Here is a 15,498-nt window from a genome sequence, read left to right as displayed (position 1 = left end):
GAGTTGTAAAATCACTATTTTGAGGGCACCTGGGTGGCTCAGTCGTCAAGGGGCTGCCTTTGGCTCAGGTCATGATCCCAGGGTCCTGGGATCAAGCCTGGCATCAGGCTCCCTGCTCAGTGGGGAGTCTGCTTCTCCCTCTCCCTCAGCCTGCTGCTTCCCTTACTTGTGCTCATTCTCTATCAAATAAATAAATAAAATCTTTAAAATAAATAAATAATAAAATAAAATCACTATTTTGTATATCTGAAAACTGAAGTTAACATTGTATGTCAAATATCCTTCAATTAAGAAAAAAGTTCCTGGGGCACCTGGGTGGCTGTGATGGTTAAGCATCTGCATCTGCCTTTCACTCATGATCTCTGGGTCCTTCAATCAAGCCCCACATTGGGCTCTCTGCTCAGCAGGGAATCTGCTTCTTTCTCCCTCCCCCCTGCTCATGCTCTCAATCACTTGCACGCTTGCTCTCTCTCTCTCTCTCTCTCTCTCAAATGAATAAATAAAATCTTTAAAAAAGAAAATAATTTCCTCTCTTGTTTGAACTCTCATAGAATACCATGGAAAGTCTAGGAAGCACAACAATCTGACCATGTAAATGGTCTTTGCATTCTTCACAAGCAGGAAAGGAAGGTCTGGGAGGAAAAAGACTCTATCTTAACTTTTTCTTTTTTTTACTTTATTGTTTTGCTTTGTTTTTAATAGGTTCCATGCACAGCGTGGAGACCAACACGGGCCTTGAACTCACAACTAAGCCACCCAGGTGTCCCTATCTTAACTGTGAAAGTCTTCATGTACTGTGTAGCTAAATAAATACTTGTTAAATGAATAATGAACACAAAAACATCTTTAAATTGCTTTAGCCTTATTATTGGTTTTACAAGCCTTTATTAAATGCCTTTTGTTTGTGACTCTAAGCTTTGTGTACTTGTCTGGTGTTTACGTACTCTAAGCTTTGAAGAGTTCCAGAAGATAAACCCTTGCCTTCAAGCAGCTTACATTTAAGAATATTTAAGAACTGGGCAGCTTGCTTAAAAAGCAATGACTAAAATGTGACTTAAGAGTGCTAAAAGTTAAAAATATAAGCACTGATAAGAAATAATCAGAGTAAACTTTAGTTGAATGAGTAAGTCACTGACACTAGTATCAAAGACCTGACTTCTGGAACCCCCTCAGTACTAACCTCTAACTGCAACAAGACCCTAGGCAATCCACTAGACCTCTCTAAATCCAATTTTATCATAAGCAGAATGAAGACACTACCAATGCTTTCTACATCTAGCCCAACTTTAAAATGAGACCATGTTTGTGAAAAGCAATTTTTTAATTTTTTTGAAGATTTTATTTATTTATTTGACAGAGAAAGAGACAGTGACAGAGGGAACACAGGCAGGGGAAGTGGAAGAGGGAGATCCAGGCCTCCCACTAAGCAGGGAGCCCTAGGCCTGCTTGATCCCAACACCCTGGGATCATGTTCAGAGCCAAAGGCAGACGCTTAACCATTCAGCCACCCAGGCGCGCCAAAAGCAATTTTTAAATAATAAAGCTATACAAGTATGTTATCTCACTGCTACTATTCTGAATTGGATCTGAAAAGAAGTAACAGAATGATTATGCTAGGGTGAGGAAGGTGGGGAGGGGGTGGGGGAGTGTGGGGGAAAAAGGAGAAATCACCAGTGATAAAGTGGGGGCAACAAGCCCAAACCAGGAATCGTGTTTATTTCACCTTGTAAAGACAGGTAATTAAATCAGGCTTTTAATCAGAATTTTAACACAGACTTAAACAAAAAGCCTTACAGTTTACGAATGCTTACAGCACTTGAGCCTCACAACTCTAGGAGACAACAGGTGTTAGTTTTATTCCTTATTTTAATGTGTGAAATCTGAAATGAAGACGTACAGTTAAGGTCACACATTTGTAAGTATGTAAGTACTCAGGCCAGGACACGAATCCCCTGCCTCCTAAATCAAATGCTTCCTTACTCCAGACCTGAAATGCTGGTCAAGGCCTCTAAAACAAAGGCGACCTGTGTGCTACGGGTAACGTTCAATGGCACCTCGAGCAGAAGGCTTAATGTCTCTCTCTCTCTCTCTTTCCCACCATCGCACGCTCCGCCTAACTTTTCCTCCTTTTTCTCACACTACTCAAAAAATCCGTAGAGCTTTACACATACTGACCATGTCCAGTCCCATTAAATTTAAAAAAAAAAAAAAAAAATCATCACAACTCAGGGAGTTAACGTGTTCCTCCACGGATGGTCACTGAGAAGCCAAAAAACTTAAATCAAAATCTTCTGGCTCCAAAGCACACGTTCTTTCCACTCTACCATACGACCTTTTTTTTTTTTTTTTTTCAACCTTTCTACTTTTGCTCTCTTTTGCCTTTCCCTGCGAAAACCTTAGAGCGGCCACTAAGCACCTAAGAACACTGCAAAGAAGAGCCAGCAAGGTAAGAAACGAGACTGTTTTCCTCTTAAATCACAGGAATGGAGAGATGACGAGGTATCGTAGTGTTTCGATTTGGAACATGTCTCTAGACTTTGCAGACAAAACGACTATAATTCACTAAAGTTTAGCGATCATTACAAACCCAGTCTCCAAAAGACAGCTTAAAAAATAATAATAATCCGTAAAGGTGCATCTAAATCACTGCCTTTAGTTGGACACCGTGGTTCCCTAAACTCCACACACGTTTCGCTCACCTACTGCTAATGTAAAGTCCGGGGCTAGGAAGAGACACAATGAGCTCGGACTGCGAACTTCCCCTCTTTCCAACCCAAAAGTTTGCTCCATAGACCTCAGGCCTAAAAGACAATGCTCCCAAGAAGTTGTTACTGTGTTTAGTGTTTCGCGAAGAGGACCGCAGCCCCAGCCTCCCAAGAGCTGGAAGACGCGCTCGCCCCTCGGGAGGAGGCGGTCCCGAGGAACAACAGGCCCGGGCTCCGCTCCCCTCACCCGGCGGCCGCAGCCCCTACCTGAGCGTGGAGGGCCGCCCCACGCGACCGGCCGCCGCCTCCCAGCGCCTCCACCTGGACCCGCCGCCCACGCCCGCGTGGCCACCGCTTCCTGCTCCTCGTCAGCGCCCCCGCCTGCCCGCACGCACGCCCAGCGCAGCCCCGCCAGGTCGAGGTCTCGGCACTGGCGGCCACGGCAGCGGCTGAGGCGGCTAAGGCGGCGCGACTTGGACGGGGGCTCCGCCCGCCACTTCCTGATCAGGCTACTAGGAGCTCCGTCCCGGCAGGCACCGCGGCGCCCCCGCCACCGAGGACGCGCGTGCGTCGTCACGTGCCCCGCCAGGAGTAGCGCGGGCGGGGAAATCAGCCCGGCGGGCGGGGGGGATTTCTATGACAACGGAGGGCGGGGGGGGGGGGGGGTGCCTGGGAGGGGAGGAAGGGCGGAGAATGAGATTAGGTAGGAAGATAGTAGCGGTTGCTACAATGGAAAAAAAAAAAAAACAAACAACTTTCCTTTGCGCAAGCTTAAAGCAGCCAGATCCTCCTCCGGCTGTTTGGTACTTCACTTCAAAGGCTAGTCAGCGGCACCTGAATTCCAAGAACATCGATCCAGCTCTCTCTTTTACAAGTCAGGAAACAATAGGCCAGGTGACGCTCAATGACTTGCTCAAGACAGCTAGCAAAGGCAAATACGGACGTGCAACCCAGCTCAAATTCCCAGCCACCACACCTGTGAACTCACTTGGACAAGGATTTAGAATTCAGCAGCAGCATTAAAGACACAGGAATAAAGCCGCGACAAAGATAACTGGCGTTGCCCACAGCCTTCAAGGTATCGGAGTGTGTCCATTCCCTGCGGCTCTCCTCCCTCACTCTTATAACCTGACGTGGCAGCAGTGCTCAGCTATTCTGTAGCTATTGTTTAATTACTTCGTACTGGCTAGTCAAGTTACTTGTGCCTCCGTTTTCTCATCTGAGAAATGGGAATAATAATTGTACTACTAAAACAGGGTACTTGCATTGGACTGTTGTGAAGACTAAATGAAATAATACATAAATCTTTATTCAAAACTTGGAAATAAAGCCAAAAGATGATTGAGATATGGCTTTTTGAAATTAGTTTCATTCTAGAGGATTTTCTAAGAAACTCAATGTTCATCTGACATACTCAGGAAATATAACTTTGCTGGAATACTGCAACCCAGTAAACTCAGACTTTGGTTTAAAAAAAAAATAACTGATGAAGTATAATGGAGAGAAGGAGCAGGCAGCAAGTGAAAAAAAAAATTATCCCAAAAGTTAAAATCACCTAGTCCTGAGAAAGATGAGCCATGTTTTGTATCAATATATTAATTTTTTTTCAATATATTAATTTTTATTTCATTATTCTTTTCCCCAATTATTATATGAAGCCTAGTTTCTCATATCCTCTTGGAACCAGTTCCATCATTCTGCTGGCTCTTTTATTAATGAGTGAGAGATTTAATATACAAATAGGACAGTGGCTAGACCATATGTAATAATAAAACTCTGAACCACATAAAAAACCAGCTTCCGCAGCAATCAGCTCAAGATGGTCAAAAATTTGCTCACAGGCTGCCAACTTCCCCTACACACATAGACACACACATCGTTGCTCACCATATGAGGACCAACTAGAGAAAAACAAATACGCTCCCCAAACCAATCACATTGATGGCCCCACTTCTAGTGGTTCCACCTCCAGATTCCCCTATCAACAACGTTTAATCAGAACCATGGGGGGACACCTGGGTGGCTCAGTGGGTTAAAGCCTCTGCCTTCAGCTCAGGTCATGATCCCAGGGTCCTGGGATCGAGCCCCACATCGGGCTCTCTGCTCAGCGCAGAGCCTGTTTCCCTTCCTCTCTCTCTGCCTGCCTCTCTGTCTACTTGTGATCTCCGTCTGTCAAAAAAATAAATAAAATCTTTAAAAAAAAAAAAAAAAGAACCATGGGGTTCCTGGGTGGCTCAGTCAGTTAAGTGTCCCACTCTGATTTCAGCTCAGTTCATGATCTTGGGATCATGAGAGTGTGAGATGGAGCCCCGCATCAGGATCCTCCCTCAGAAGGGAGTCTGCTTGAGACTCTCTCCCTCTCCCTCTGCCCTCCCCTGTGTGTCACATGTTCTCTCTCTCAAATAAATAATAAATCTAAAAAACCAAGAGCCTACCAGAAGCATTCCCCCTTTTTTTCATTAGAAAGTTTCCCCTCTTCCTAACTGCCTTTGAATCTCCACCAAGTAAAAGTGATAATGGCAGACTTCAGTGTTATACAGTACACTCTGTGATCTCTTTCATTGGCATAGCCTTTGTTTATTTCCACTTGTGTTAAGTAAAATTTTGACATCTGTCACTTTCTAGTTACTTGACAATTATGAGTTTAATAATTAGAGAATCATGCTTTTATAGAACTAGATCTACCACAAGGAAAGCGCTCAGTGAACTATTAAAAGATAAACTGAAGTACATTAAAATTTTGAAGAGTTTATTTGAGCAAACATTGATTCAAGTCAGACAGCCCCAAACAGAAAATGGTTAGAAGCGTTCCACTCACAGGAGCTAGGGGAAAGGTTTTTATAAAGAAGATTCCGAAGCAAATCAAAAGAAGTATTTGAATAAGCAGTTACTCTACTTGGGAAAGCTTACTTGGTTTGTGATTAGTAGTTATTAAGTTTCATTTTCTCAGATTCAAGTTCATTGACTCAGGCTTGGGTTTCAGTTTGCTTATGTAGGTTACCAAAGCATTAGAGCTTTCCTGGTCCTACAGCCTTCTTGTTTAATTACTTTAACAAAATGCCCACTATTATTACTTTATTTCAATGTCTTCTCTCATTTCAGCCAACTGGGACAGATATTGGCCAGGTAAGCTTTCTAATACCAATATTAGAATATGTGATTTACAATTCAAACCCTCAAATCTCAGTTGCCCCTTCTTTACCCAAATATTACCTGTTATTATCACTGCCCAACTTAAAACACTCCTATACACATCCTGGCAAGTCATTAACATATATAAATGTTGAATCTGGTCAACCCGTGGTATTACTAATGTTTATACTGCCTATGACTAGGTCGTGACACTGAAAACCATGACTGCATTCATTCAAGGCACTTTTGTATGATATACTGTATTCTGATAGTACTCCTCAAGTGAAGACAAAAATCAGCTCCCTATATGACCAAGAACTAGGCTGTTTTTGTGTTGGAAGTACTTACACAAGAACACCACACTACAAACGAACTAAAAAAAGGATTCCATTTGTTTGCTGGTAATATTGACCATGACAATGACCAACTTAACTGTTTCCAAACAGTATCAACCTAAATCAGCTTGAGTTCAGAGAATTCAAGATTCAGGAATAAACATACAGATTTTTATTCTACCTTCTCATTCTTATTATACAATGTAGGCACCATCTGGATTCATGAAGACATGGAAAAACTATCCCATAATGAGGTGAGGGGCTTGACTATAGATACATGGCTGTTTGTGCAATATGCTTGAAGTCTCCATGATGGATACTTAAATAAATCTTACAATAATTCAAATCACCTATGTACTAGCAATCTCAGTACTTCCAGATCAGAAAGGTGTAGCTAGTGTCAAATTATATGAACAATGATCCAAGCCACTAATACAATAGCCATTTATGTCTTATCTCATGAGTGATTATAATATCCTACCTACTCTTTGGTGGAAAGAATGGTGACTTCTTCAAGGAAACATAATTTGTATATTTTATAAAACACTCTCTGTCCTGACTTACCCAAGCCCTCCTATTCCAACTCAATATAACCACAGGATTCTAATATAGTGGATTAATTTTTTTTACAATTATATTTGTGGTATATAACATAAAATTTGCCATTTCAACCATTTTTTAAAAGATTTTATTTATTTGACAGATAGAGATCACAAGTAGGCAGAGAGGCAGGCGGGGAGAGAGAGAGAGAGAGGAGGAAGCAGGCTCCCTGCTGAGCAGAGAGCCAGATGCGAGGCTCTATCCCAGGACCCTGGGACATGACCAGAGCAGAAGCCAGAGGCTTTAACCCACTGAGCCACCCAGGCACCCCTCAACCATTTTAAAGCTTACAACTTGGTAGCATTAATTACATTCACAATACAGTACAACCATCATCACTATTTCTAAAATTTTTCATCACTCCAAACAGAAACTCTATACTCATTAAGCAATAACTCCTCATATCCTCCTCTCCCCAGCTCAATATTTTCTAATCTACTTTCTATTTCTGTGAATTTGACCTAATTGTAGATATTTTATTTGAGTAGAATAATACAATATTTGTCTTTTAGTGTCTGGCTTATTTCACTTGATAAAATATTTTCTTTTTTTTTAAGTGAATTTTCTTTTTTCTTTTTAAAGATTATTTATTTATTTATTTGACACAGAGAGAGAGATCACAAATAGGCAGAGAGGAAGGCAGAGAGAGAGGGAGAAGCAGGCTCCCTGCTGAGCAGAGAGCTCGATGCGGGGCTCAATCCCAGGACCCTGAGATCATGACCCAAGCCGAAGACAGAGGCTTAACCCACTGAGCCACCCAGGTGCCCCTAAATATTTTCTTTTTTTTAATTAAAATTTATTTTTTTATTTGAGAAAGGGAGAGAGTACATATGGTGGGAGGGGGGGGCAAAGGGAGAAGGAGACAAGCAGACTCCGCACTGAACCCCTGAGATCATGACCTGAGCAGAAATCAAAAGCTGGTTGCTCAAGGGACCAAGCCATCTAGGCACTCCCTGATACAATGTTTTCAAGGCACATCCATGCTGTAACATGTATCAGAACTTCATTCTTTTTTATGTAGTAGTTTAATTTTACATTTTTATTTTTTATGCAATGTAATTGCTTGAAAGAGGAAAACTACAGTAAGGCAAATTAACTTACTTCATTCTGGAATCAAATAATAACTGCTGTGGTTTTCTTTTTTTTCTTTCTTTTTTTTTTTTTTTTAGGAAAAATAACTGCCTTTCAACTCCCCTCGCCTGTTCATCTATCTCAACAAATGAAATAGACACCTAAAGTCTCAAAATAGACAAATTAACAAATTAGCTCAAAAAAGCAAATTAGCTCACATCCACACAAATCAAGAACTAAAGTAAGGATTTTGCTTATTGACTGTCTTGAATCTCCCCAGCATTGATGCTCCCTTAGAGCCTTTCCCCAGCCTTCTTAGGTAGCCTACAGAATTCTGTAAATATGTTTCCAGGACCCTGCTTCCTTCCCAAGTATTCATCTCATGAAGAAGGAAAAGTCTCTCCCACACCACCACCAATCTAAATTCTCGGGCAGGGTCCTGTAATTAGACTAACAAAAGAGAGATTAACAAAAGAAAAATAAACAGAAGTTTATAGTGACCATCACACATACATATGGGAGTACCTGGAGATGAGTAATTCAAAGGAGATGGGTAGAACTTGAGCTTATTCAGCTTCTTTTTTTTTTTTTTTAAGATTTTATTTTTGAGTAGTTGTTACATCCAACGTGGGCCTTGAACTCACCACCCAGAGATCAAGAGTCCCAAACTCCATGAACTGAATCATCCAGGTGCCCATTATTTAGCATCTTAACAACAACAACAACAACAACAACAACAAAAAACAACAAGGGGATCCCTCCTGGCTCAGTCAGTAGAGCATGTGTCCCTTGATCTTGGGGTTGTAGGTTTGAGGCCCACATTGGGTATAGAGACTACTTAAAAATAAAATCTTTAAAATAGATAGATTAGATAGATAGAAAGATAGATAGATAGATATGTCTCCATAAATAAATTTGTCCTTCCTGGTAGAGAGAGTAGGGAGAACATCTTCCTACTGTTAAGCAAATAGAGGGGAGGGCAGGAAGCTTTCTTATATCTGCCTCTCAGTTATCTCCAGTTCAAAATAATCTTTATGCTAAAGTTGCATATTTTGTGGTGGCATATTCTGCTACTTTACAATCCTTGCTCTCACAAACGTCCTCCAAAAAGAAAACATTTGCTCTTGCCTCCATCTAGGACACTTTACTCTGCAGGGGTTCATATACTGGCCTTGGAGCCAGGTAGAACTGGCCTGAATCTCTGCTCCACCACTTATTAGTCTTATGACCTTGAGCCAGCACCTGATCTCTCTAATCCTCATTTGTAATGGAAAGGATTGTCTCAGTCAGTTTGGGTCGCTATAACAAATTACCATAAACTGGGTGACTTGGTTTAAGCAACAAACATTTATTTCTCACAGTTCTGGAGGTTGGAAAGTCCAAGATCAAGGTACCAGCAGATTTGGGATCTGGTGAGATCCTGCTTCCTGGTTTGCTGATGGCTGTCTTCTTGCTGTGTCCTCACAAGGCAGAGAGTGGGGTGGGGGTGGTGAGAGGGCGAGAGAGAGACAGAAAGGAAAGAAGCAAGGAAGCTCTCTCCTGTCTCTTTTTTTAAAGCAATAATCCCAAGTGCTCCACGCTCTCAACCCAATTACCTCCCAAAAGCTCCACCTCCTAATATCATCCCATTGGGGGTTACATTTCAACATGCAAATTTGAGGAGGAACACCTAACAAAGATTAAAGTGAGATAATAAATATAAAGCATTCACCACAGTATGTAAACTATAGCAAGTAATCAGTACATTAGAGCCATTATTATTACCCAACTCTCCAATTAAACTCTTCAAAGGTCACCAAGGCTTTCCCGATTGCCAAATCCAATGACATCTGTGGTAGCTTGTATAATTGTTCATAATTACTCACTTCCTCTTCCTGAAGGAGGCTTATACCACCCACTGTGTTGAACATAGGAGTGGCATGTGACTTGCTTTGGCTAATGGAGTGTGAACAGGATGACATGTGTGACATCCAGGGAGAAGATTTCACTTAAGAGCTATCTTTAGCAAAGCACTGTCTTGCTCTTCACTCTTCCATAAAACCCTGCCATATTTCAGATTGGGACATTTTGTCACCCTGATCCCAGAGTGAAGAAGATATGAAGCATAGGTGTGGCCCATCCACAATAACCATGTAGCATGAGTGAGAAATAAACTTCATGGTTGATAGCCATTGAGTTCATCCCAGCCTGATAAAGTATGAGTGCACGGACACTTTTTAGCTTCCACTCCTTTAAAGCTAAGTACCAACCTGGGTCCTAATGACTTCATCAAGATTCCTCCTAAGAGGTCAACTGGTCTCCTAACACAATGTCTATCGTTAGTCTCTCTCTACTTTCAACACCATCCTTTTCTCACTTAGGGCCTCTTAGTAAGCAGTCAGCTATCCCAATACGCCCTTACCTGACAGCATCTTCACTGTCTTTCTGATAAGAACACATAAAAATAGTGCATCCCTCAGATCTATCCAGTGCCAATCTTTGCTTTCTTTTGACAAGGTAGACTGGATTCATTCATTCTCATCCTTTGAATTCTCTCCTTCTTCTGGAGCAATCTGTTGGATCTAATCCCTTTGGAGTTAAGGTAATGGCCTCTGAGTCCTGATTAACCCTTTGGGAAAGAGCTTCCTACCTACCATGGTTCTCAGCCCTACCTAAAAATCCCATCCACAGGTCCCTTACAGACCCTTCTCATCCAGTCCCTTCCTCTTCATCTGAGATTCAGGCTAGTCTCTTGAAACCCATCCACAAATCTGGAAGAGGGCCACCAATCTCTCCAGGAATCTTTCTTACACAAAAATCATACCTTTCCTAGACATATATCTCTATTATAAAATCCTGTCTCCTCTGAAGGGCCTACATCCCAACCTGGCCTGCTTTCCAAAAACATCTCTAATCCCTTTAATTCAGTGCTCTTATCATCATGCCCATCACCCCGTGCCATGTTCTCCCCATTCAACAAATGCTATGATCTAGGTTCTATTCTTGTGCTATTTGGACACATAGATGAACAATACAAAGTTCCTATCCTAGTGGATCTATTTTAGTGGAGAATATAGACACTCACAGATATACCTATATACCTATGTGCATTTGTAGGCATATAAAATATGTATTTGTATATATAAGTATATAAGCTATGTATTTGTTACTTTATATGTTCCTATACATGAAAAACATGACATAATCTTGGATAGTAATATGAAGACTATAGTAGGACCAGAGGATAGGGAGTGACAAGATCATAGAAGGTACCTCTGATAAAGTGAGAACTGAGCAGAGAGCTGAGGTAAGAGGAAAGGTGAGCGATGGCAGGGTGGGGGTGGGGAGAACTTTTTTAGGGAGAGGGAACTGACCCTTTTTTTGAGGAACCGAAAGGAGGCCAGTGTGGCCCAGAGAAAATCTTATAAAGCTTTGCAAGTCATTATAAGGACTTTCACTTAAAGAATGAAGTCAGTAAAAAATAAAAATAATAAATAAATAAAGAGTGAAGTCAGGGATGACTACAGATCTTGGCTTTGAGTAGCAGTGAATGGTGATCCATTAAACGAGACAGGCTATGCTGGGAAAGAAGCAAATTTGGAGGAGAATATTGTTCTGTTTGGCAACAGCAAGCTCACAATGCCTACCAGATATCTTGGTGGAGTTGTTCGGTAGGGAGTTGGGTGTAGGAGTCAACTTAGAGATAGTATTTAAAACCACAGAACTGGATCAGCTCATCTACTGAGCAAATGCAGATAGAGAAGAAAAGAAGGCCAGGGAATGAGCTTTAGGTCATTCCACTCAAAGATTTAGATCACACTCAAAGGAAGACCACCAAGGGCACAGAGAATGTGTCAGTGAAGGAGAAAAAGAACAAAGGGTGGTGGGGGAGGGGAGGTGGCAGTATCCCAGAAGGCAGGTGAAGAAATTTGAAGAAAGAAAAGGTTGACAAAATGATAAATACTGATGGGATGTCATACAAGAGAAAACTTGAGAATTAACCATTTCGTGTCACGTAGTCATTAATGACCTTCACTAGGGCATAATGTGGTAGGGTGAATACCGGAGAAGTGAGGAATTAGACAGAAGGTCTAAATAATTCTTTTAAGGATTTTGCTAGAAATAGATGGCAAAGTAATGAAGCAAGAGAGGATACAAAGTCAAGGAAAGATTTGGGTTCAATGGGTTCAATGGGAGCTAATTACAGAATTGTGTATGTTTATAGTTCTGATCCAACAAAGAAAGAGAAATGTATGAAGCAGAGAGAAAAAGAAAGTCCTCAAGTCCAAAGCCTCCTTGGACCCCTCAGTGTGGGTTGCTTATGCTGCTGGTTTGCTCCACAGCTCCTGGCTGCTTCCCCAACACAGTTCTCACTAAACTTGTTCACTTGTCAGCTTTCCCTCCCATAATCAGCAAATTGGTGAATGGATAGGGCTACGCTAAGGAAGAAAAAAATTTGTCTGAGGATAACAAAGAGGATGTGTGCACTTTTAAAATAACAATTTAAAATTCAGGACACCTGGATGACTCAGTTGTTAGGCTTTGGCTTTTGGCTCAGGTCATGATCCCGGAGTCATGGGATTAAGTCCCACATCAGGCTCCCTGCTCAGCACATCAGGCTCTCAGCTCAGAGGAGAGTTTGCTTCTACTTCTGACCCAACCCTAACTTGATCTCTCTCTCTCTCTCCCCCTCAAATAAATAAATAAAATCTCCCCCTTTTTTTTTTTTTCAATTTTAAAAAGATTATTCATTTATTTATTTATTTGACAGACAGAAATCACAAATAGGCAGAGAGGCAGGCAGAAAGGGGGAGGCAGGCCCCCCGCCAAGCAGAGAGCCCAATGTGGGGCTCGATCCCAGGACCTTGAGATCATGACCCGAGCCAAAGGCAGAGGCTTTAACCCACTGAGCCACCCAGGTGCCCCTAAAATCTCTTTTTTTAAATTTAAAATTGAGTAACTTAGGTCTTCCCCTACCTTCCCCTCCTTTCCATTAACACAAATAGGGCCTTTGCCCCGTATTAGATACACCTCTGGCAGCAGATGGCCTGACACAGAGCCAGAGACCAAAGGCCAAAGGCCAAAGACACAGAACCTATCAGTTTCAAAGCACCTTGTGCCTCCTTTCCCTTTCTTCCCACCCCTCAACTGGAGCTTCCAACACTGAGTACAAGGTCTTTGCTTCTTTACTGACCCAAAGCTTCTATCTGCTTTGGGGTCTGGCTTATAGAAGGACCATAGCAAATGTTTTGAGAATATTAAACCTGTCCCACTGTTCCCTTAACTCAACTTCCCTTCCTCTGGTCTCTAGCATAACCCCACTCACCCTTCAAAGACATGTTCCAGTGAGGTATCATGCATGAAGATTTCCCTGGCCTGACAAAAAGAATAGCCCTGGGTAAATACAGCTTAAATAATAAGTAGTTTTTCTTTTCTTTTCTTTTCTTTTTTCATAGAATGAATGTGGAGATGGTATTTGTAGGTCTCATAAATTCAACAAAATGGCACCATCGCAAACCCATCTTCCAGTCTACTAACTTCAGCATGATTTGCCCTTAGCCACAAGATGGCTGAAGCAGTTCCAGTTCCTAGATGCAGACAAGAAGAGAGATCATTTCCTCACTGACATCATTTAAAAAATTTTTTAATTGTGGGAAAATATAAATAACATAAAATGTACAATTATAACCATTTTTAAGTCTATAATTCAGTAGCACAAAATGATGTACATTCACAGTGCTATGCAACCATCACCACTATCCATTTCCAGAACTTTTTCATCATCCCAAATAGTACCCATTAAACATTAATTCCCTATGTCCTCCACATCTTAGCCCCTGACAACCTCTATTCTCCTTTTAGCTATGAGTTTGCCTATTCTAGACACATCACGTAAGTAGAGTTGTACAATATTTGCCTTTTTGTGATGGACTTATTTTACTCAACATGATATCTTCAAGGTTACTCCATGCTGCCATATATGTCAGAACATTTCCTTTTTGAGGCAGAATAACATGTAAGTACAGGACTCTATCATGAGATACCACTTCACCTACTTCACTGTTGTTTTTTATTGTCGAGTTGTGGGAAACTCTCCCTCATCACTTTTTAATTGTAACAAAAAAACATAAGATTTTTACCATTTTAACCATGTTTAATTTCACATTTCAAAATGTTAAGTATGTTATTGTTATAAGTGTATGTTGTTGGGCAACAGATCTCTAGCACTTTTTCATCTCTCAATACTAAAACTCTATGCCCAGTAAACATAGATTTTCCCTTCCTGTTGTTGGTAAACACTATCCTAATTTCTGTTTCTAGGATTTTGACCACTTTACATACTTCATATGAGTGGAATCGTACAGTATTTGTCTCTTTGTGACTGGCTTAGCATCATGTCCTTAAGACTTATCCTTGTTCCAGCCTGTGACAGAATTCCTTCTTTTTAAGGCTGCATAATATTCCATTCCGTGGAGATGTACATTTTCTTTATGTATTCATCTATTGATGGACACTTAGATTGCTTCCTCCTTTTGGCTATCGTGGATAATGCTGCTATGAACATTGGTGTACAAGTATCTGAGTTCCTACATTCAATTATTTTGGATATATACCAAGAAGTAGAATTGATGAATCATATAATTCTATGTTTAATTTTTTGAGGAACCACCATGCCATTTTCCACAGGAAATATAGCGTGCTATATTCCTACCAATAGTGCACAAGAGTTCTATTTCTCCATATTGCCACCAACACGTGTTTTCTGTTCTTTTGCTAGTAGCCATCCCGATAGGCATGAGGTAATACCTTATTGTGTTCTTGTTGTTGTTGTTGTTTTAAGATTTTAATTTGATATAGAGAGACGGTGAGAGAGGGAATGCAAGCAGGGGGAGTGGGAGAGAGGGAAGCTGGCTTCCTGCTGAGCAGGGAGCCCAATGTGGGCTTGATCCCAGGACTCTGGGATCATGACCTGAGTCCAAGGCAGAAGCTTAACTGACTGAGCCACACAGGTGCTCCTTTATTGTGGTTTTGATTTGCATTTCCCTAATGATTCATAATGTTATTTTTTCATGTGCTTATTGACCATTTGTGTATCTTCTTCAGAGAAATGTCAATTCAAATCCTTTGCCCATTTTAAAATCATGTTGTTTTTTGTTGGTATTAGTTTTAGAAATTTCTTATATATTCTGGACGTTTGCTCCTTCTCAGATATATGACTTGCAATTAGTTTCTCCCATTCTGTAGGTTGCCTTTTTCACTCCATTTCCTCTAACATACAGAAGTTTTGATGTTTGATGTATCCCCATTTGTCCATACTTGATGTTGTTGTTTGTCCTCTGCATTACTTTTAATGGATAAAGAAAACCTCTGTCAGAGCTCTGATCCCCCACCCCTATACACACAGACTTCCTCCTAGGTAGCTATTGGCTGGGATAAAGCCATATGTCATTGCCTCAACCAATCAATCCCTATTAAATGGAAATAAACCACTATGATAACCTCAGACAACCATAGCTCACCTTTCTGTGGGTAGGAAGGCAGGAGCCTTCTTTGATCACTCAGGAGTGAAATCAGAACAAAATTCAGTCTTCACAAACAGAAAGGAGAAGAGGGGTATTACTGAGTATACAACCAGTGATTTTCCTGAGTTCCCATGATATTTGAAATGAGTTCTC

At 41.1% G+C, this 15,498-nt stretch overlaps 1 protein-coding gene across 1 annotated transcript in view; it reads right to left on the bottom strand.

Annotated features, from left to right (window-relative positions):
• The window catches only part of LOC111144455 (general transcription factor IIE subunit 2), a 63,753-nt gene extending 60,563 nt beyond the window's left edge, over window positions 1–3,190 (bottom strand). The window contains exon 1 of the mRNA XM_022498771.1: window positions 2,973–3,190. The gene's annotated coding sequence lies outside the window, so the exon portion shown is untranslated. The remainder of the gene's footprint in view (window positions 1–2,972) is intronic.
• Window positions 3,191–15,498: the final 12,308 nt, after the last annotated feature.

The sequence above is a fragment of the Enhydra lutris genome, unplaced genomic scaffold (genome assembly GCF_002288905.1).
Source record: "Enhydra lutris kenyoni isolate GAN:26980312 unplaced genomic scaffold, ASM228890v2 scaffoldscaffold11, whole genome shotgun sequence".
Classification (NCBI taxonomy): Eukaryota; Metazoa; Chordata; class Mammalia; order Carnivora; family Mustelidae; genus Enhydra; species Enhydra lutris.
Note: the sequence above shows the minus strand (reverse complement) of the source record. Positions and strands in the feature narration are given on the sequence as shown.